The 21,378-nt window shown below is 44.4% G+C and overlaps 3 long non-coding RNA genes across 3 annotated transcripts; 2 read left to right on the top strand and 1 right to left on the bottom strand.

Annotated features, from left to right (window-relative positions):
- Positions 1–5,142: 5,142 nt before the first annotated feature.
- LOC141160935 (uncharacterized) lies at positions 5,143–6,291 on the bottom strand. Its single transcript, XR_012250581.1, has 5 exons — positions 5,905–6,291; positions 5,641–5,752; positions 5,467–5,562; positions 5,318–5,389; positions 5,143–5,238 (listed from the first exon to the last, which is right to left on the bottom strand). It is a non-coding gene; the product is annotated as an uncharacterized lncRNA (long non-coding RNA).
- Positions 6,292–9,676: 3,385 nt separating this feature from the next.
- Positions 9,677–10,296, top strand: LOC141160934 (uncharacterized). Its single transcript, XR_012250580.1, has 4 exons — positions 9,677–9,798; positions 9,877–9,972; positions 10,050–10,121; positions 10,201–10,296. It is a non-coding gene; the product is annotated as an uncharacterized lncRNA (long non-coding RNA).
- A 3,846-nt stretch (positions 10,297–14,142) lies between these two features.
- On the top strand, positions 14,143–15,017 carry LOC141160933 (uncharacterized). Its single transcript, XR_012250579.1, has 3 exons — positions 14,143–14,526; positions 14,677–14,788; positions 14,867–15,017. It is a non-coding gene; the product is annotated as an uncharacterized lncRNA (long non-coding RNA).
- Positions 15,018–21,378: the final 6,361 nt, after the last annotated feature.

The raw sequence follows: 21,378 nt of genomic DNA, 5'->3' as shown, positions 1-21,378 counted from the left end.
GAAACAGTCCTGGCTAAGAATAGTGTGTGGGAAGGTTCCCGGACACTCTATGGCTGCTTTTTTACTGAGGAGGAAACACACACAAACACGGGGAGAACATACAAAGTCCTTGCAGATTTTGTCTTTGCTGGGATTTGAACAAAGGATCCCAGCGTTGCAAGGCTTTACGGGGAGAAATAGTGACGGCTGGGGCCAAGCATGGACACGAGGCATGAGTCATGAGGTTGTGAAAAGCTTCCGCCTCCACGAGCCTAAAAGGCCACATTTCAAGTGCAAGCAACTGCCCAGAAATATGGCAGTTTAGTATTGTGGCCTGTGGCTGGGTGGCTGGCTGCATACTTGCGCTTGCATTCCAAGTAACAAAAAACTAAGCAGATGGTGGCCTCTATCATCATCATGGCCTCACCTTGGCACTATGAACTCTCCTGAAGGGGAAGCCAAAGCCCACCAGAGGAGTCTCCGGTTCTCTGGTGGGCCCGTCCAACCGTGCCGAGAAGCAGACCTGGCTAAGAAAAGTGTGGGGGAAGGTTCCCGGACTCTCTATGGCTGCTTTTTTAATGTGGATAGGACGTGGTTATGCATGTTATTTCTCAAACTGCATTGCAGATCAGGCCATTGCCTAACTCTGTAGTCATGAAATTAAATGCGCAAAGAAAGATGTTTGTGTGTCAAAGCACCACCGACAAGTGCGAGTTGATGTTGGACAGGCTGCCATTGCTTCTGCAACAAGCTGCATTAGAGGACTTCCTGGGAAAAATGACACCCAGAGTAGATACGGTTTCCCTCTATGCCAGTCCTTTCACCGAGCTAAATACAACTCTCAGCAAAAAAAGCTGTGGACTGGCTCTGTACCTTCCCTGGCCACATTCACCTGTCCACGTGTTTGTGGTCAGGTGGTCCTTCCCAGTAGGTGCACTGGGGAGGGAACGGGTAATGTTGTGGGACCCGTGCTTGTGGAAGGCGGAGACGATACAGAGAGAAATAGTGGCGGTTGGGGACCGAGTATGGACATCCGGCCGCCGCCGCCATAAGATTGTGGACAGCTTCTGCCTCTACGAGCCTAAAAGGCTACATTTCAAGTGAAAGCAGCTGTCAAAAATTTGGCAGTATAGTATTGCAGCTTGTGGGTTGGTGGGTGGCTGGCTGCATACTTGCTCTTGCATTCCAAGGAATGGGGTAGGGACAACTGAACGCTGCACTGGGACAAGGACATGGACGGTGATTGTTGCAAGTCTGCAACGACAGGTGCATGGCGGGAGGCATCTTCACATGCGCCAAGGATCACTTATAATGGGTACACTTTTAGGCAGTGACTTGGGAGTCAGAAATGCTTCCAGAGGTCTTCCCCATGCTGTTCCCATTTCTTTTCAGCACTGTATGCATGTGTCTGATATCTCACACACCACATGGCCAGATAAGGTTGTAAAATGTTAAAATGACATTTCCCAGTGAATGCATTTGTCTTGGTTGAAAGTAATGCAAAAATGCAAAAACGCATCAAAAACGCTACTTGTTAACATAGCCCAAGGTGTGGAGGAATATTTTTGGTTTTGGTTATTTATTTTGCCTTATATACAAGTCTTTACCCTTTTAAAGGATGTTCCTTAACATATTTCCCAGGAAAATCCATTTTTGTTTAGTTTTTGTATGTTTTATTGTGAGTCCGTAAAAGTGGCGTAATACTCTGACAATGTTGCTGACAGCAGTGACCTGGGAGTCAGAAATGTTTCCAGGGGTCTTCCCCAAGCTGTTCCCATGTCATTTGAGCACTGTTCCTGTCGATTTGGTCAATTTTTAGGCCCTCTGCAGACCGCTGGGGGGGAGCCGCCTGAAAAATTACTTGAGTTTCCCATAGACTTACATTGGGCTCATTGCTCGGGTCGAGCACCCGAGCATTCCAATTTGCTTGACTCGAGCAACGAGTACCCGAGCATTTTAGTGCTCACTCATCACTTATGATTATTGGATATATTTACTTTTAAACCCTTGGTTTAAAGGCAAAATGCATGGTGCATTTCCTGGGTAAACTGTGTTCCATGCTCAGAGAAAGCTTCCATCGCTTGTGTCAGCGCTAGGGCTAGAACAAGCAGTAGAGACAGCAACTGTGATTAGGGTATATATAATATGATGTACCAAATGTTTTTCCTGCCAGGGCACCAATTTGACGCACTTCAGTAAATAGTGATGCAGCCAGGTTTAGTCTTATATGGACTTTGACTTTTTTAGGGCAGATACCCATTAACTTCTGGGTCAGCAGATTGGACCAGTGGGAAGATTGGACCACGTTTGCCATTGGCATATTCTTATGTTCCTCTTCCAATGTACAGGGTGGGCCATTTATATGGATACACCTAAATAAAATGGGAATGGTTGGTGATATCAACTTCCTGTTTGTGGCACATTAGTATATGGGAGGGGGGAAACTTTTTCAGATGGGTGGTGACCATGGTGGCCATTTTGAAGTCGGCTATTTTGGATCCAACTTTATTTTTTGCAATGGGAAGAGGGTCATGTGACACATCAAACTTATTGAGAATTTCATAAGAAAAACAATGGCGTGCTTGGTTTTAACGTAACTTTATTCTTTCATAAGTTATTTACAAGTTTCTCTCCATTGACATGTCGCAGAGTTTAACACGTGAGGAGAGGATAGAAATTGTGTTGATGTTTGGTGAACGCAGTACTTGCAGTCATTGCAGCAGATTTCAATGCAAGACACCCAATGAGACCACCCATCTCCCATGCTACAGTTAGCAAACTGCTTGCAAAATTTCGTGAAACAGGTTCAGTGTTGGATTTGACAAAATGTGGACGCAAGAAAACTGCACTAATGAAGAAACATCAGTGGCTGTCCTAGCTTCATTCAGCAAGAGCCCACAGCGTAGCACTCGCCACATTTCACTGGAGAGTGGCATCAGTCGAACATCCCTTCGGCGGATATTAGCTACTCATAAATGGCACCCTTACAAAATCCAGCTGCTGCAGCATCTCAATGAGGATGACCCAGATTGGCGCACTGAATTTGCAGAATGGGCCAAACAAAAATTGGAACAGGACCCTCAGTTTATACAGAACATTATGTTCAGTGATGAGGCAAACGTTTTTGTGAATGGTGAAGTTAACAAACAAAACCACCGCTATTGGTCTGACACTAACCCACAGTGGATAGATTCCTCCAAGACTGTTGGAACACAAAAATTGATGGTATGGTGTGGTATATGGGGTACAAAGATAGTGGGGCCATTCTTCCTCAATGGAAACCTCAATTCCACTGGATATCTAAAATTGCATGATGATGCGTTGCCCTCTTTATGCACTGAAGATGGCACGTTCCCTGAGTTTTTCCAACAAGATGGTGCACCACCACATTATGGGTGTCAGGTCCAAGCATTCCTACATGAACAGTTTCCTGGAAAGTGGATTGGTCATCATGGGCCAGTTGAATGGCCACCAAGGTCTCTCGATCTGACCCCCTTAGACTTTTATCTTTGGGGTCATCTGAAGGCAATTGTCTATGCTGTGAAGATACGAGATGTGCAGCATCTGAAACAACGAATACTGGAAGCCTGTGCTAGCATTTCTTCTCCGGTGTTGCTATCAGTTTGTCAAGAGTGGGAGAAGAGGGTTGCATTGATAATCCAACACAATGGGCAGCATTTTGAACACATTTTAGAAGTGGTCATAAACTTGTAAATAAGTCATGAAAGAATAAAGTTACGTTAAAACCAAGCACACCATTTTTTTTCTTATGAAATTTTCAATAAGTTTGATGTATCACATGATCCTCTTCCCATTGAAAAAAATAAAGTTGGATCCAAAATGGCTGAATTCAAAATGGCCACCATGGTCACCACCAATCTGGAAAAGTTTTCCCCCTCCCATATACTAATGTGCCACAAACAGGAAGTTGATATAACCAACCATAGCCATTTTATTTAGGTGTATCCATATAAATGGCCCACCCTGTACTGTCAAAGAGGGTATTCAGCATGGCTGGTGGATTTGTCATGCTCAAGCAGAACAGGTTGTTATACACAAGAGAGTAAAACCTAACATTTGTCAAAGTAAATCAGACATGAATCAGTGCTAACTTTGATTCACCTACAGCTGATGCCAATGTTTGGACTTGCCATCTGCCTGCCTTCTTGTCCATTGTGTTCTATACTGTTTTTCTGCCACCATTGCTGATATTCCATGCCCTTCCCGATATCTACTCCCTGTCCATCATGTTACCTATTCTATGCTGCTCCTGCCAGAGCTGCCTGTGCTGCCTCTACACTGTCAGATACCTCCTTGTCTTCTCATCATATTCTATAGGGTGCAGCTTCTGCCTCTTCCATTGCCACAAGACAGCAATGCCAACCCCATACCTCCTACGAGTCCACTATGTTTTTTATATATTATACTGTACTGCTACTACTGGGTCTGCCAGTGCTGGCCCTATGCTGCCAGACATCTCCTTGCCTGCTCTGTCATAATATTCTATACTATACAGTTGCTGCCCCTGCCACTTCAGCTGACACTGCTGGTAGATGGCTATACATATCTCCTGATTGTCCAATTTGTTGTATAGCTATACTGTACTGCTGCATGCAAACATGCTTCTGCTCCCACAAAAGGGATAATTTTTGCACAGCTTCTTGCTTCTTCACTTTCAAACCAGCTATCTGTTACTGGTCCCCAAAATAGAGATAATTATTTTTGGAAAGATTGGTAAAAATACATGACTTTGTTTTGCAAACAGCTAACTTGTTGCTTATCCTAAATCAATAGAGATAATTTTTGCATGGCTTGTTGAGAAGTCAATGACTTTCAAAACAGCATATCTGTTCCCTATCCCTGAATAAAGGGATACTTTTTCTTTGGCTTGATAGGAAGCTATTGTTTCTCCATTTTGCAATCAGCAAACCTGCTGATAAACCCAAAATATGGATAATTTTTGGAAGGCTTATGATATAGCTACAGCATCTTCATTTAGCAAACAGCAAACCTCTAACTGATCCCCAAACAGGAATTATTTCTGAAATAAACGAGATCTACTGCGCTGGTATACTCACTTTAAATGACACGAGAGGTTAAGGAGATAAAAAATATATTTTTATTTTTATTCATACAAAAGCTAGTTAAAATAAGGATAAAATATGAGGCTAAAAATTCCCAGAAGAAGCGAGGTTCAGTGGAGGAATATGAGCGAAATATCAGTGGATTATTCTCGGTATGTCCAGGACGTACAGGTACCTGTGAAGGGTATATATACTATGGTAAGTATAGGAATAGTTGGCGGATTATCTTATTAGTATATAGAGATTTTAGTTACCTGAAACGTAATTAGGTGGTGGAAGAGTAATCACATATGGATGCCTCTGGTTAGTTCTCTTGAACCTGTCAGCTGTGAGTAAAAGAAGGGGGGCTAATTATTAAGAGACAGGGTATTACCACGTTTAGAGTTTGAGTTGGGTATTTTACCTGTATAGTAGAAATCTTAAATAAGTGGAGGGGTCTGTATATATCTGGTAGGATTAGGGGGTTACTCCCCTGGGTTATTGCAGAGACTATAGGGTACTATAAAGTGGAAATAGAAAATTAAAACGTTAAAACGTATATAAATCTAAATAGCACACTTATCACAGTTTATCTTACCCGTAGGGAAGTAGTTTTGTGGATCTAGAGGGTAGTAGTTGTCCAATGGTGGTGGATGTAGTCACAGTATAGTCATCCAGACTAGTGTAGTCATCAAGATTAGTTATACCACCTAGGGGAGCTGTGTGTCAATTGTGGTTATTATAAATAATAACTATTATAATACAGTACTCATAGGTAAAAAGAAAAGTAAAATGATCTCATATATATATATATATATATGTATAGAGTTACGTACTGCTGCAATAAAATGAGAGGTCTTACCACTATTGGCTCTGTGTGATGGAAAAAGAATCAGCTTTGGAGTAGGTTGAGCTGTATAGAAAAAATCCTGGTTTGTAGCAAGAGGTAGAGAGCGCTGGTAAGTGTTTTAAAGCTGTTTCTTTCAACAGTGGTGCTGATAAGAATTCCTTGGGGCGGTGGAGTCTGTCGTTCGTGCACGTGTAGTCCCGGATGGGCACGTGCTGCTGGAGTTGTTATCTTTGTCGGCGTCCTGGTTAGAATGCCTGCTTCGTGGGGACGGGACTGCTGGATGTCAGGGCTGAGGGCGTCGGAGTCCCGGCCGGAGACTCCGGCACCTGCGTGCAGCACCCGAGAAAAGAAAGATGATGATCTCAGTAGGACCTGCGTAGCGTAAGGTCCTACTAGTCACGTGACTGGGAGACGGAGAGCAGGAGAGGCCAAACTTCCTACGCGTTTCGGATACTACGGTATCCTTCCTCAGGGATGGTCATGATTCTCACTGCTCTCATTATATACCCGCCAAAGCTTCTGGGAGGTATTTGTGGTTAATTATCATTAAAGGCAAAAAGTTCAATTCCGGTGTTTAGGCCCCTTGGCCTCAAAGAGTCCATCTTAAATATCCATTCTGTTTCCTTTTTAGACATTTGTTTAATGTAATTGCCATTCCTCCAGTTTTTTTGGATAATCTGTATCCCTATAACTTCCATGTCTTTTATGGATCCTTTGTGCTTATCTTTAAAATGTTTGGATAGGGGATGTCCCTCAAATTTGTTTTTAATATTTCTAACGTGTTCACTGATCCTTTTATTGAGAGCCCGTATGGTCCGTCCCACATATAATTTTTTACATGGACACTTTAACCCATATATCACACCTTTAGTGGTGCACGTAATCTGGTCTTTTATGGGGAATTTTATAAGTCCATGAGAGATGTGGCTTTGTTTTTTTGTGTGTAGAGCTTTACATATTTTACAGTCTCTACATGGAAAGAAGCCCACAGTATCTGTTGTGTGGAGGGGCTGTGGATTTTTGATTGTAGGTGCCACTTTTATGCCAATGTTTTTAGCTTTCTTAAAAATAAATTGGGGGTATGGAGGTATCAAATCCCCAATTATCTTATCATCCTTTAAAATGTCCCAGTGTTTTTTAATGATAGTTTTAAGTATATTAGAGTTGGAGTTGTAGGTGGTAATAATGGGCACTTCCAGTGTGGGTTCCATACGTATGGGGCGGTTCGTATTTTTGGAGTTATTAGTTATTAATAGTTGGCCGCGTGGAATTGTTTTAATCTGATTTTTGGTTTTTTGTAGAAAGTCTTGTTGGTACCCTTTGACAATAAATTTATCTGTAAGGAGATTCGCCTCTTCGTTAAAATCTGATGTTTTTGAGCAATTCCTGCGTAATCTTACATATTGACTCTTTGGTACATTTAAGAGCCATCTGGGTAGATGACAACTATCCAGATGGATATATCCGTTTGTATCCGTGGGCTTAAAAAAGGTGTTAGTACATAGTTGTTCATTATCAATGAAGATGTTTAAGTCCAGGAAGTTAACCTGTTCTTTGCTAATGGAGGCAGTAAATTTCAAGAAGTATTCATTTTGATTAATATCCTCTAAAAATTGGTCTAGGGCTGGTGGGCTGCCTGACCAGATGAAGAGGATATCATCTATAAACCGACGCCATAAGACTAGGTTAGAACGTAGGTGTCCTTCTGGGTAAATGTTAGAATGTTCCCACATACCCACATATAAATTTGCATAACTAGGTGCAAATCTCGTACCCATAGCGGTACCCCACCTCTGGGTATAGTAGTTCTTACCATATTTGAAAGAGTTGTGATTCAAAATGAAGTACATACATTCCTCTATGAAGTGAATTTGTGTGTCTGGTATATTACTTAGCTTTTTTAGAAAGAAAGTAGTGGCTTCACAGCCTTTGTGATGCTGAATTACCGTGTAGAGGGAGGTAATATCCAATGTACCTAGGATATAATGTTTTTGCCATTGGATTTGGCTTAGCAATTGAAGAGCATGCTTTGTGTCCTTCAAGTGGGCAGGTAATTGTGGTACTAAAGATTGGATATGGCGATCCACATATCTTGAAAGATTAGAGGTGAGGCTCTGGATACCGGATATAATAGGTCTACCTGGGGGGTTCACTAGGGATTTGTGTATTTTAGGGAGGTGATAGAGGATTGGTGTTCTGGGGTGAAGGGTCTGTATATAATCAAACTCATTTTTGTTTAGGAAACCTTCATTGAGGCCTTTTTCAAGGAGAACTTTCATTTCTCTTAGATGTTCTCTAGTAGGATCCTCTTTTAGTAGTTCGTATGTACGGGTGTCGTTGAGAAGTCGCATAGCTTCCGCATGATATTGCGAGTAGTCCAGAATTACTATGCCTCCTCCTTTGTCCGCTGGGCGTATGGCGATACTTTCGTTATTAGCCAAACTATGCATTGCTGTGCGTTCCTTGTTGCTGAGGTTATTTTTAAACCTCATGCATTTTTTCTCACTAATTCTTCTAATATCATCCACGACATTTTTTTGGAAGGTTTCCATTGATTCTGAATATTCATGGATAGGGTGAAAATTAGATTTTTTCTTTAGATCTGTGTGTATAAACATAGAATCTGCAGATGTAGAAAACGTAGAAAACGTAGTTGGACATGTTTTTTTCTTGAGAAAATGTTTTTTAAGAGCTAGATTACGCATGAATTTTTTTACTCCTATGAAGGCATCAAATTTATTGAATTTTGTGGATGGGGCATATTTTAACCCCTTATTTAATAGTTGTATTTCATTTGGTTGGAGAATGTATTGACTTAAATTAAAAATTGATGTAGTTTTTGTTGTGTTTAATTCCTGAGATTGTATCTTTTTCTTTTTGGCGAATTTCCTCCCCCTACAGCCCCTCTGACGTTTCCTCGATTGGCCACACGAAAAAAATCCGTGGTAGTAGGTCTTTTTCTAACTTGTGGATGTTGGGGATTTCTATCTTTGGGCCTGGTATCGGTATTAATATGATTGATAGTATTCTGAGAGGGCAAGTGGGTAGATGTAGAGGGTAAGGAGAGAAGGGGGGGAGGGGGAGGGGGAGGAGGAGAGGGAGAGGGAGGGGAAGAGAGGAGGGGGAGAGGAGGTGATCCTCCTATGTTATGTAATGCCCTGTATCTATTGTGAATAGAAATAGGGGTCCCGATATTATTTAGATCTGGTTCCTGGTTATTAGGTGTTTCTCTATTCCTTGGGGTGATGTTGCGTTGGTTATCATCTTCAGGAGTTGAATGTATAGAGAAGTCTTCTGGGTTGGTTATAGGGCTAGTTGGACTGGCATCTATTTGGTCAATGATCTTATAACCATTCTCTGTAATTAATGCACTTAGAGTGGGTTCAGGGATGCAGTCCCTGCCAAATTTTTTGCGTTTCCTTTCAATGATCTCTTGCTCTTTATTATCTATTCTATTTATAATATTTTTAGATAATTTGATAATAGCTGGGTGGTTCTGGTGGGGTTTAATGGTTCGAAATAGTTTAGAGATTTTACTCTTACTTTCCATAAGTTGCTGTTTCCTTTTCTATATAATGAATATTACAGCTTGTTTAGAGAAAGATTTAAACATGTCTTCCCATTCAGTTAGGGTTGTTGGATCACCTATGTCTCATTTTATTGCAGCAGTACGTAACTCTATACATATATATATATATATATAAGAGATCATTTTACTTTTCTTTTTACCTATGAGTACTGTATTATAATAGTTATTATTTATAATAACCACAATTGACACACAGCTCCCCTAGGTGGTATAACTAATCTTGATGACTACACTAGTCTGGATGACTATACTGTGACTACATCCACCACCATTGGACAACTACTACCCTCTAGATCCACAAAACTACTTCCCTACGGGTAAGATAAACTGTGATAAGTGTGCTATTTAGATTTATATACGTTTTAACGTTTTAATTTTCTATTTCCACTTTATAGTACCCTATAGTCTCTGCAATAACCCAGGGGAGTAACCCCCTAATCCTACCAGATATATACAGACCCCTCCACTTATTTAAGATTTCTACTATACAGGTAAAATACCCAACTCAAACTCTAAACGTGGTAATACCCTGTCTCTTAATAATTAGCCCCCCTTCTTTTACTCACAGCTGACAGGTTCAAGAGAACTAACCAGAGGCATCCATATGTGATTACTCTTCCACCACCTAATTACGTTTCAGGTAACTAAAATCTCTATATACTAATAAGATAATCCGCCAACTATTCCTATACTTACCATAGTATATATACCCTTCACAGGTACCTGTACGTCCTGGACATACCGAGAATAATCCACTGATATTTCGCTCATATTCCTCCACTGAACCTCGCTTCTTCTGGGAATTTTTAGCCTCATATTTTATCCTTACTTTAACTAGCTTTTGTATGAATAAAAATAAAAATATATTTTTTATCTCCTTAACCTCTCGTGTCATTTAAAGTGAGTATACCAGCGCAGTAGATCTCGTTTATTTTAGGTTTTATGCTTATGTGGTATATGGTGCCCCTTACTACGTGCTGCAGGTTAACTTAACTATACCCACCAGCGCCCTTAAGACCCTTTTTTTATATACTTTTACTTGTACACCACCATAGTAAGTGGCAGCGGTGGGCACACATGACACGAGTATATTAAAATTAGCCCCAGACGTCTCGAAATCCAATATCTTTAAATACTTCAGTAGATCCGGAAACTACCAATCAATATGAGTGACCTCTGGACTCATAGAACTGATAGAATCCAAAACATTCAAAAATTTTTTAACATACGACAAGAATCCACTAATTCTCTCCCTACAGGTAACTTAGATCATATTAAAGAATCGCTCAAAATATTGGAGCAATTACTACTAAAAGAAATGCGTGACCTATGGGAAGTGGCTACACTGGAAAGATATTTGACCTATGACACATTTCCAGCGGGTTTATGTGTCACAAAACCTCTATCAGGAGACATAGGTGATCCAACAACCCTAACTGAATGGGAAGACATGTTTAAATCTTTCTCTAAACAAGCTGTAATATTCATTATAGAGAAAAGGAAACAGCAACTTATGGAAAGTAAGAGTAAAATCTCTAAACTATTTCGAACCATTAAACCCCACCAGAACCACCCAGCTATTATCAAATTATCTAAAAATATTATAAATAGAATAGATAATAAAGAGCAAGAGATCATTGAAAGGAAACGCAAAAAATTTGGCAGGGACTGCATCCCTGAACCCACTCTAAGTGCATTAATTACAGAGAATGGTTATAAGATCATTGACCAAATAGATGCCAGTCCAACTAGCCCTATAACCAACCCAGAAGACTTCTCTATACATTCAACTCCTGAAGATGATAACCAACGCAACATCACCCCAAGGAATAGAGAAACACCTAATAACCAGGAACCAGATCTAAATAATATCGGGACCCCTATTTCTATTCACAATAGATACAGGGCATTACATAACATAGGAGGATCACCTCCTCTCCCCCTCCTCTCTTCCCCTCCCTCTCCCTCTCCTCCTCCCCCTCCCCCCCTTCTCTCCTTACCCTCTACATCTACCCACTTGCCCTCTCAGAATACTATCAATCATATTAATACCGATACCAGGCCCAAAGATAGAAATCCCCAACATCCACAAGTTAGAAAAAGACCTACTACCACGGATTTTTTTCGTGTGGCCAATCGAGGAAACGTCAGAGGGGCTGTAGGGGGAGGAAATTTGCCAAAAAGAAAAAGATACAATCTCAGGAATTAAACACAACAAAAACTACATCAATTTTTAATTTAAGTCAATACATTCTCCAACCAAATGAAATACAACTATTAAATAAGGGGTTAAAATATGCCCCATCCACAAAATTCAATAAATTTGATGCCTTCATAGGAGTAAAAAAATTCATGCGTAATCTAGCTCTTAAAAAACATTTTCTCAAGAAAAAAACATGTCCAACTACGTTTTCTACGTTTTCTACATCTGCAGATTCTATGTTTATACACACAGATCTAAAGAAAAAATCTAATTTTCACCCTATCCATGAATATTCAGAATCAATGGAAACCTTCCAAAAAAATGTCGTGGATGATATTAGAAGAATTAGTGAGAAAAAATGCATGAGGTTTAAAAATAACCTCAGCAACAAGGAACGCACAGCAATGCATAGTTTGGCTAATAACGAAAGTATCGCCATACGCCCAGCGGACAAAGGAGGAGGCATAGTAATTCTGGACTACTCGCAATATCATGCGGAAGCTATGCGACTTCTCAACGACACCCGTACATACGAACTACTAAAAGAGGATCCTACTAGAGAACATCTAAGAGAAATGAAAGTTCTCCTTGAAAAAGGCCTCAATGAAGGTTTCCTAAACAAAAATGAGTTTGATTATATACAGACCCTTCACCCCAGAACACCAATCCTCTATCACCTCCCTAAAATACACAAATCCCTAGTGAACCCCCCAGGTAGACCTATTATATCCGGTATCCAGAGCCTCACCTCTAATCTTTCAAGATATGTGGATCGCCATATCCAATCTTTAGTACCACAATTACCTGCCCACTTGAAGGACACAAAGCATGCTCTTCAATTGCTAAGCCAAATCCAATGGCAAAAACATTATATCCTAGGTACATTGGATATTACCTCCCTCTACACGGTAATTCAGCATCACAAAGGCTGTGAAGCCACTACTTTCTTTCTAAAAAAGCTAAGTAATATACCAGACACACAAATTCACTTCATAGAGGAATGTATGTACTTCATTTTGAATCACAACTCTTTCAAATATGGTAAGAACTACTATACCCAGAGGTGGGGTACCGCTATGGGTACGAGATTTGCACCTAGTTATGCAAATTTATATGTGGGTATGTGGGAACATTCTAACATTTACCCAGAAGGACACCTACGTTCTAACCTAGTCTTATGGCGTCGGTTTATAGATGATATCCTCTTCATCTGGTCAGGCAGCCCACCAGCCCTAGACCAATTTTTAGAGGATATTAATCAAAATGAATACTTCTTGAAATTTACTGCCTCCATTAGCAAAGAACAGGTTAACTTCCTGGACTTAAACATCTTCATTGATAATGAACAACTATGTACTAACACCTTTTTTAAGCCCACGGATACAAACGGATATATCCATCTGGATAGTTGTCATCTACCCAGATGGCTCTTAAATGTACCAAAGAGTCAATATGTAAGATTACGCAGGAATTGCTCAAAAACATCAGATTTTAACGAAGAGGCGAATCTCCTTACAGATAAATTTATTGTCAAAGGGTACCAACAAGACTTTCTACAAAAAACCAAAAATCAGATTAAAACAATTCCACGCGGCCAACTATTAATAACTAATAACTCCAAAAATACGAACCGCCCCATACGTATGGAACCCACACTGGAAGTGCCCATTATTACCACCTACAACTCCAACTCTAATATACTTAAAACTATCATTAAAAAACACTGGGACATTTTAAAGGATGATAAGATAATTGGGGATTTGATACCTCCATACCCCCAATTTATTTTTAAGAAAGCTAAAAACATTGGCATAAAAGTGGCACCTACAATCAAAAATCCACAGCCCCTCCACACAACAGATACTGTGGGCTTCTTTCCATGTAGAGACTGTAAAATATGTAAAGCTCTACACACAAAAAAACAAAGCCACATCTCTCATGGACTTATAAAATTCCCCATAAAAGACCAGATTACGTGCACCACTAAAGGTGTGATATATGGGTTAAAGTGTCCATGTAAAAAATTATATGTGGGACGGACCATACGGGCTCTCAATAAAAGGATCAGTGAACACGTTAGAAATATTAAAAACAAATTTGAGGGACATCCCCTATCCAAACATTTTAAAGATAAGCACAAAGGATCCATAAAAGACATGGAAGTTATAGGGATACAGATTATCCAAAAAAACTGGAGGAATGGCAATTACATTAAACAAATGTCTAAAAAGGAAACAGAATGGATATTTAAGATGGACTCTTTGAGGCCAAGGGGCCTAAACACCGGAATTGAACTTTTTGCCTTTAATGATAATTAACCACAAATACCTCCCAGAAGCTTTGGCGGGTATATAATGAGAGCAGTGAGAATCATGACCATCCCTGAGGAAGGATACCGTAGTATCCGAAACGCGTAGGAAGTTTGGCCTCTCCTGCTCTCCGTCTCCCAGTCACGTGACTAGTAGGACCTTACGCTACGCAGGTCCTACTGAGATCATCATCTTTCTTTTCTCGGGTGCTGCACGCAGGTGCCGGAGTCTCCGGCCGGGACTCCGACGCCCTCAGCCCTGACATCCAGCAGTCCCGTCCCCACGAAGCAGGCATTCTAACCAGGACGCCGACAAAGATAACAACTCCAGCAGCACGTGCCCATCCGGGACTACACGTGCACGAACGACAGACTCCACCGCCCCAAGGAATTCTTATCAGCACCACTGTTGAAAGAAACAGCTTTAAAACACTTACCAGCGCTCTCTACCTCTTGCTACAAACCAGGATTTTTTCTATACAGCTCAACCTACTCCAAAGCTGATTCTTTTTCCATCACACAGAGCCAATAGTGGTAAGACCTCTCATTTTATTGCAGCAGTACGTAACTCTATACATATATATATATATATATGAGATCATTTTACTTTTCTTTTTACCTATGAGTACTGTATTATAATAGTTATTATTTATAATAACCACAATTGACACACAGCTCCCCTAGGTGGTATAACTAATCTTGATGACTACACTAGTCTGGATGACTATACTGTGACTACATCCACCACCATTGGACAACTACTACCCTCTAGATCCACAAAACTACTTCCCTACGGGTAAGATAAACTGTGATAAGTGTGCTATTTAGATTTATATACGTTTTAACGTTTTAATTTTCTATTTCCACTTTATAGTACCCTATAGTCTCTGCAATAACCCAGGGGAGTAACCCCCTAATCCTACCAGATATATACAGACCCCTCCACTTATTTAAGATTTCTACTATACAGGTAAAATACCCAACTCAAACTCTAAACGTGGTAATACCCTGTCTCTTAATAATTAGCCCCCCTTCTTTTACTCACAGCTGACAGGTTCAAGAGAACTAACCAGAGGCATCCATATGTGATTACTCTTCTGACGCGCCCCCTGGGCCATATTCTTTAGGGGAATACCCGGAGCCGGATCAGATGGGGGTTGTAGTCTTCCGAGTGGCTGTGACCCGGTCCGTGCCCAGGGTGTCAAGCTCAGTTGTATGTGGCAGTCCTACAGATGTTATTAAGTTCTTTATTGTCGACTACGCCACCCGTTGTATTGCGGTCACTATGGCCGCCGCTGCAGCAGGGTCCGCTGAGGCTGATGGTGTTGGTGCAGCTTTTGGTAGTATAACCCCCAACGGGTGGGGTATAGCCTCAGGGGGTCAGGTGCAGAGGATGGGGGTTGTGGTGGTGCAGCATAGATGGTAATGAAGACAGAGTCGGGTTGTGCAGTTTAGGGTATTTACTCACTGCTGATGTTCCGGTCACTCCAGCTTCAAGTGACCACCCGTTCTGTGCTGCGTCCACCAGGTCCTGGACTCAGCCAACCCCCAAACAAGTCCGGAGCGTGACCCTGAGCTCTCCTTCTGTCCTTTCCTCTGGCCGTCCCCACTAGTGATCCACCTAGGTCCAGCTCCCTCGGGCCTTCTGTTGGGAGACCCTTGGCCTTGGGTTCCCTGACCCTCCACGTGGTCTGCCTTCGGGGTGGATGTGGTGGGTGGCCGTGGCAGACGCTGCCCACGGCCTCCGGTCTCTGGCTAGGGTGTGCTTTTGCCCCCACCAGTTTGGGATCCGGTACCCTATTGCCGACTCTTCACCCGGGGATTGAATTTGGGTTCTCAGAGTCCTTTCTTCTTCCCTCTCTGGGTCTTTCCTTCTCTGCTCCACTCTCTCTCTGCAGGCTCATCTGGACCTCTGCTTCTTACTGGCTCGGACAGACTGACCCTGATCTAAGATGGTGCCCACCTTATATACTCCCTCTATGTGTGAGCTCAGGTGACCAGCACCCAATGAGCTCCTAACTTTACCCAGGCTGCTCCCCCTATCTGCCCCTACACTACTTGGGATGTACCACCCCCCTCCCACTCCAGCCAGGAACAGACTCGGTCGTACCTGCACATTTCTAAGTGGGAGTACCGTTGGTCTGTTCCCCGGAAATGGGATGTGTGTAGTGCATGCAGCCTACCGAGCTCAGGTCCACACTCCATCCTTACCCGGGAGTGGAATATCACACCTCTGGGTTGAGGTGCAATACCCCTGTAGCAGCCGAATCCTCAGGGTGCTACATTCCCCCCTGGTAAATCACAGCACGTCCTCGGGCTGTAAGAACAAAACACCACAAACATACAAATTTTTGCATAAACATATAAAACATCATACAAACATTATATATATATATATCAATAAAACTTTTCATATAAAACATTCTTGTAGACTTTTCCTCGCTTCTAGCTCCTCCTCCGGTCACTGTGCAACGCGTGACCGGGTAAAGTGCGACAGTCTTTTCTTGAAAAATGGTTTTCCTATAAAACCGGTAGGGAGCGCTTTAGGACGCGCAACTATATACAGGGGAAATGGCCGCTCTCAGTCCTCGGCCAGGTATAAGGGAGGAATGACCGCTCTCAGTCCTCGGTCAGTGGGATTAAGGGTTAAACGGGTAAACAGTTCACACTTGCTGGTCCCAACGGGGACTATATTAGCAGCAGTAACAGTTCACTGTGCCCCGACGGGCAACTATATACAGCTTCTGCTCCGCTGTACTTAACGACGACGTCCTCCTGCTCTTTCTTTGTGGTTTCCTTTAACTTCAGACCCGTCCGGGTCCTCTTGTTCTTCCTCCTCACACCGCAGCTCTTCCTCCGTCAGGCGATGCACATGGAGGGCGTAGGGTCCTTTGGCACACTTGTGCCGGGTGAAGGTGACCTCATCCCCGATGTAAAGGTCACGACCTCTGTGTCCCTCCGGTAGGTGGGATTCCACGTCTCTCCTGGTTACAAAGACGTCGCCTGGGGTGCGGTGGTCTCGGATGAAGCCCCACCCATGCTGCATGTTAAACTTGATCACAGTCCCGGTGGTGCGGGGACTATGCACTGCACGGGGGTCTCTCCTGGCCCGGCTCTTCTGCTCCGCGCTCCTTACTTGAGCTTGCTGTTCCCGGACCCGCCTCTCTCTCCGCTCCCTCTCGAAGACCTCGAGCTGTTGGCGGCAGCACTCAGCACGCTCCGCTGCAGCTGCCCGAGTCTCCTGAGTGAACCCCATGAGATCTTCTCCGGTGGGGTCCCACTCAAATTGGGCCTCTTCTAGCGGGGGCGAGATCCTCTTTACGGGCTTTGGAGCCGGGATCAGGGGTTCATCTAGGGGCCTCTCTTTCCGGAGTCGGGGATGGTGAAACTCCGGTGGCCATATGAAGGGCTGCCCATCCGGGCACGTGTGTTGGGTAAACAGGTCCTCTCCCAGATGCGGCACTCTTGGTCTTATGGGCGCGGTGGTGTTAGCGCCCGGGTTGCCCGGGCCTTGCGGCCAGGCCTGGGGTATCTGGAAGGTGAAGGGCACCGTAAGGACGGCGGCACCCTGGGCTACTTGGCCCTGCGACCAGGCCGGGGGCTCCGCGGAGGAAGGGGGTGCTGTTGGTATTGCGGCGCCCGGGGGTACTAGGCCTTGCGACCAGGCTGGTGGTACTTCCTGCTTGGTCACGCTCGGGGTCGAGGCGTGTGACGTCACAGGGGTCGCGGCTGCGGCTTCCGGTTGAGGCCTAGTCTGTGGCGGTGACGTTGCGGTTACGGGCACGGCAGGGGATACTTCGGGCTCTGCGACGGGGAGCTGGGGCAGGTACGCGGTTTCCCGGTTTGGGGTGGAGACGTCCCCTTTACCTGCCTCCACTCGTTCGGCTCCCTTCTCGGCGCCGTCTCCGGCCTTCAGTCCTCCCGCGCCATCCTCAGAGGCGGTCTGTCTCCTCGTCTTGGGTGGCGTGCTCCGCTGACAGGTCTCGGTCTGCTGGGCCATCTCACGGCTCCACTCCGCCAACGTCTCTCGCTGCACCCGGGCCATCCTCCTTGCGAGGCCCTCCAGAGCGGTCTGTGCACACTCCCGGTCTCGGGGGAGCTGTGCTAGGACCTCCACTAGGCCTAGTGGGGTCGTTGCTTCCAGCAGGCTCCTGACCAACGGGTCGGTGCTGCTCTGCTCTCCTTCCACTGTTTCCAGCAGGCTCCTGGCCAACGGGCCGGTGCTGCTCTGCTCTTCCTCCTCTGTTTCTAGCAGGCTCCTGGCCAACGGGACGGTGCTGCTCTGCTTTCTCGCCATCTCCGGGTAAGCTCCTCCGATACGCTTCTCCAGGCTTCTTGCCTCCGGGTGCGCTCTCTCCAGACTGCTCCAAGCGACACCCATCTTTGCTCTCTCCTTTTGTCTCCTCCCCCTTCGAGGGCGGTCCCGGGGCCACTTGGTGATTGTCAGCTCCAGGGGCTGTTCTTTCACGCTGACAGACACCTCTAGCATCACAGTCTCTGTTGGTGGGGGCGGTTTCCACTTTTGGCGCCATTTTCGGTCCTGGCCCACGATGGGAGGTGGCCTCTTGCCACCCTCTGGCACGCCCATAATGGCGTCCGCTCTTCCAAGGCGGGAAACCTTTGGAAATGGCGGGAACCGCTTCCCAGTGGCGGGAAACTCTGCAGATGGCGGGAAAACGCTGTTAATGGCGGACAACCGGCGGGAATCGACTGGTGATGGGGTCCGATGGCGGGGACCCTCCGGAACCGGCAGGAGACTTCTTTTTGAGGTAAACTTGCACTTTTCTTCAGGCACGCAGTACCCGGGTGTTGCGGGCACGTAATCCTGCCGACTACGCCAAAGTTGACGCGCCCCCTGGGCCATATTCTTTAGGGGAATACCCGGAGCCGGATCAGATGGGGGTTGTAGTCTTCCGAGTGGCTGTGACCCGGTCCGTGCCCAGGGTGTCAAGCTCAGTTGTATGTGGCAGTCCTACAGATGTTATTAAGTTCTTTATTGTCGACTACGCCACCCGTTGTATTGCGGTCACTATGGCCGCCGCTGCAGCAGGGTCTGCTGAGGCTGATGGTGTTGGTGCAGCTTTTGGTAGTATAACCCCCAACGGGTGGGGTATAGCCTCAGGGGGTCAGGTGCAGAGGATGGGGGTTGTGGTGGTGCAGCATAGATGGTAATGAAGACAGAGTCGGGTTGTGCAGTTTAGGGTATTTACTCACTGCTGATGTTCCGGTCACTCCAGCTTCAAGTGACCACCCGAGCCGTGCTGCGTCCACCAGGTCCTGGACTCAGCCAACCCCCAAACAAGTCCGGAGCGTGACCCTGAGCTCTCCTTCTGTCCTTTCCTCTGGCCGTCCCCACTAGTGATCCACCTAGGTCCAGCTCCCTCGGGCCTTCTGTTGGGAGACCCTTGGCCTTGGGTTCCCTAACCCTCCACGTGGTCTGCCTTCGGGGTGAATGTGGTGGGTGGCCGTGGCAGACGCTGCCCACGGCCTCCGGTCTCTGGCTAGGGTGTGCTTTTGCCCCCACCAGTTTGGGATCCGGTACCCTATTGCCGACTCTTCACCCGGGGATTGAATTTGGGTTCTCAGAGTCCTTTCTTCTTCCCTCTCTGGGTCTTTCCTTCTCTGCTCCACTCTCTCTCTGCAGGCTCATCTGGACCTCTGCTTCTTACTGGCTCTGACAGACTGACCCTGATCTAAGATGGTGCCCACCTTATATACTCCCTCTATGTGTGAGCTCAGGTGACCAGCACCCAATGAGCTCCTAACTTTACCCAGGCTGCTCCCCCTATCTGCCCCTACACTACTTGGGATGTACCACCCCCCTCCCACTCCAGCCAGGAACAGACTCGGTCGTACCTGCACATTTCTAAGTGGGAGTACCGTTGGTCTGTTCCCCGGAAATGGGATGTGTGTAGTGCATGCAGCCTACCGAGCTCAGGTCCACACTCCATCCTTACCCGGGAGTGGAATATCACACCTCTGGGTTGAGGTGCAATACCCCTGTAGCAGCCGAATCCTCAGGGTGCTACACTTCCACCACCTAATTACGTTTCAGGTAACTAAAATCTCTATATACTAATAAGATAATCCGCCAACTATTCCTATACTTACCATAGTATATATACCCTTCACAGGTACCTGTACGTCCTGGACATACCGAGAATAATCCACTGATATTTCGCTCATATTCCTCCACTGAACCTCGCTTCTTCTGGGAATTTTTAGCCTCATATTTTATCCTTACTTTAACTAGCTTTTGTATGAATAAAAATAAAAATATATTTTTTATCTCCTTAACCTCTCGTGTCATTTAAAGTGAGTATACCAGCGCAGTAGATCTCGTTTATTTTAGGTTTTATGCTTATGTGGTATATGGTGCCCCTTACTACGTGCTGCAGGTTAACTTAACTATACCCACCAGCGCCCTTAAGACCCTTTTTTTATATACTTTTAGGAATTATTTCTGCATCACCCCTTGTGAAAAAAACCACGGCTTCTTCCATGAGCACCACCTGTGTACAACTAACAGCAAGGCAGACATCTGCCCCACAAATAGATAATTTTTGGAACTGTTTTACAATTAAAATGCTAAAAATATCTGTTACTGCAGTGGGTTGTTTAACAGACTGGTATTTACCACTTTTTTTCCCATAACCAGGTACAGTACAGACCAAAAGTTTGGACACACCTTCTCATTTAAAGATTTTTCTGTATTTTCATGACTTTGAAAATTGTACATTCACACTGAAGGCATCAAAACTATGAATTAACACATGTGGAATTATATACTTAACAAAAAAGTGTGAAACAACTGAAAATATGTCTTATATTCTAGGTTCTTCAAAGTAGCCACCTTTTGCTTTGATGACTGCTTTGCACACTCTTGGCATTCTCTTCATGGACTTCAAGAGGTAGTCACCAGAAATGGTTTTCACTTCACTGGTGTGCCCTGTCAGGTTTAATAAGTGGGATTTCTTGCCTTATAAATGGGGTTGGGACCATCAGTTGTGTTGTGCAGAAGTCTGGTGGATACACAGCTGATAGTCCTACTGAATAGACTGTTAGAATTTGTATTATGGCAAGTAAAAAGCAGCTAAGTAAAGAAAAATGAGTGGCCATCATTACTTTAAGAAATGAAGGTCAGTCAGTCTGAAAAATTGGGCAAATTTTGAAAGTGTGCCCAAGTGCAGTTGCAAAAACCATCAAGCGCTACAAAGAAACTGGCTCACATGAGGACCGCCCCAGGAAAGGAAGACCAAGAGTCACCTCTGCTTCTGAGGATAAGTTTATCCTGGTCACCAGCCTCATAAATGGCAGGTTAACAGCAGCTCTGATTAGAGACCAGGTCAATGCAACACAGAGTTCTAGCAGCAGACACATCTCTTC

Source organism: Phyllobates terribilis, unplaced genomic scaffold (assembly GCF_046119375.1).
Source record: "Phyllobates terribilis strain yellow unplaced genomic scaffold, ASM4611937v1 Scaffold_9__5_contigs__length_417890890, whole genome shotgun sequence".
NCBI lineage: Eukaryota > Metazoa > Chordata > Amphibia > Anura > Dendrobatidae > Phyllobates > Phyllobates terribilis.
The sequence above is the reverse complement of the archived record's forward strand: the minus strand, read 5'-3'. Positions and strand labels throughout refer to the sequence as shown.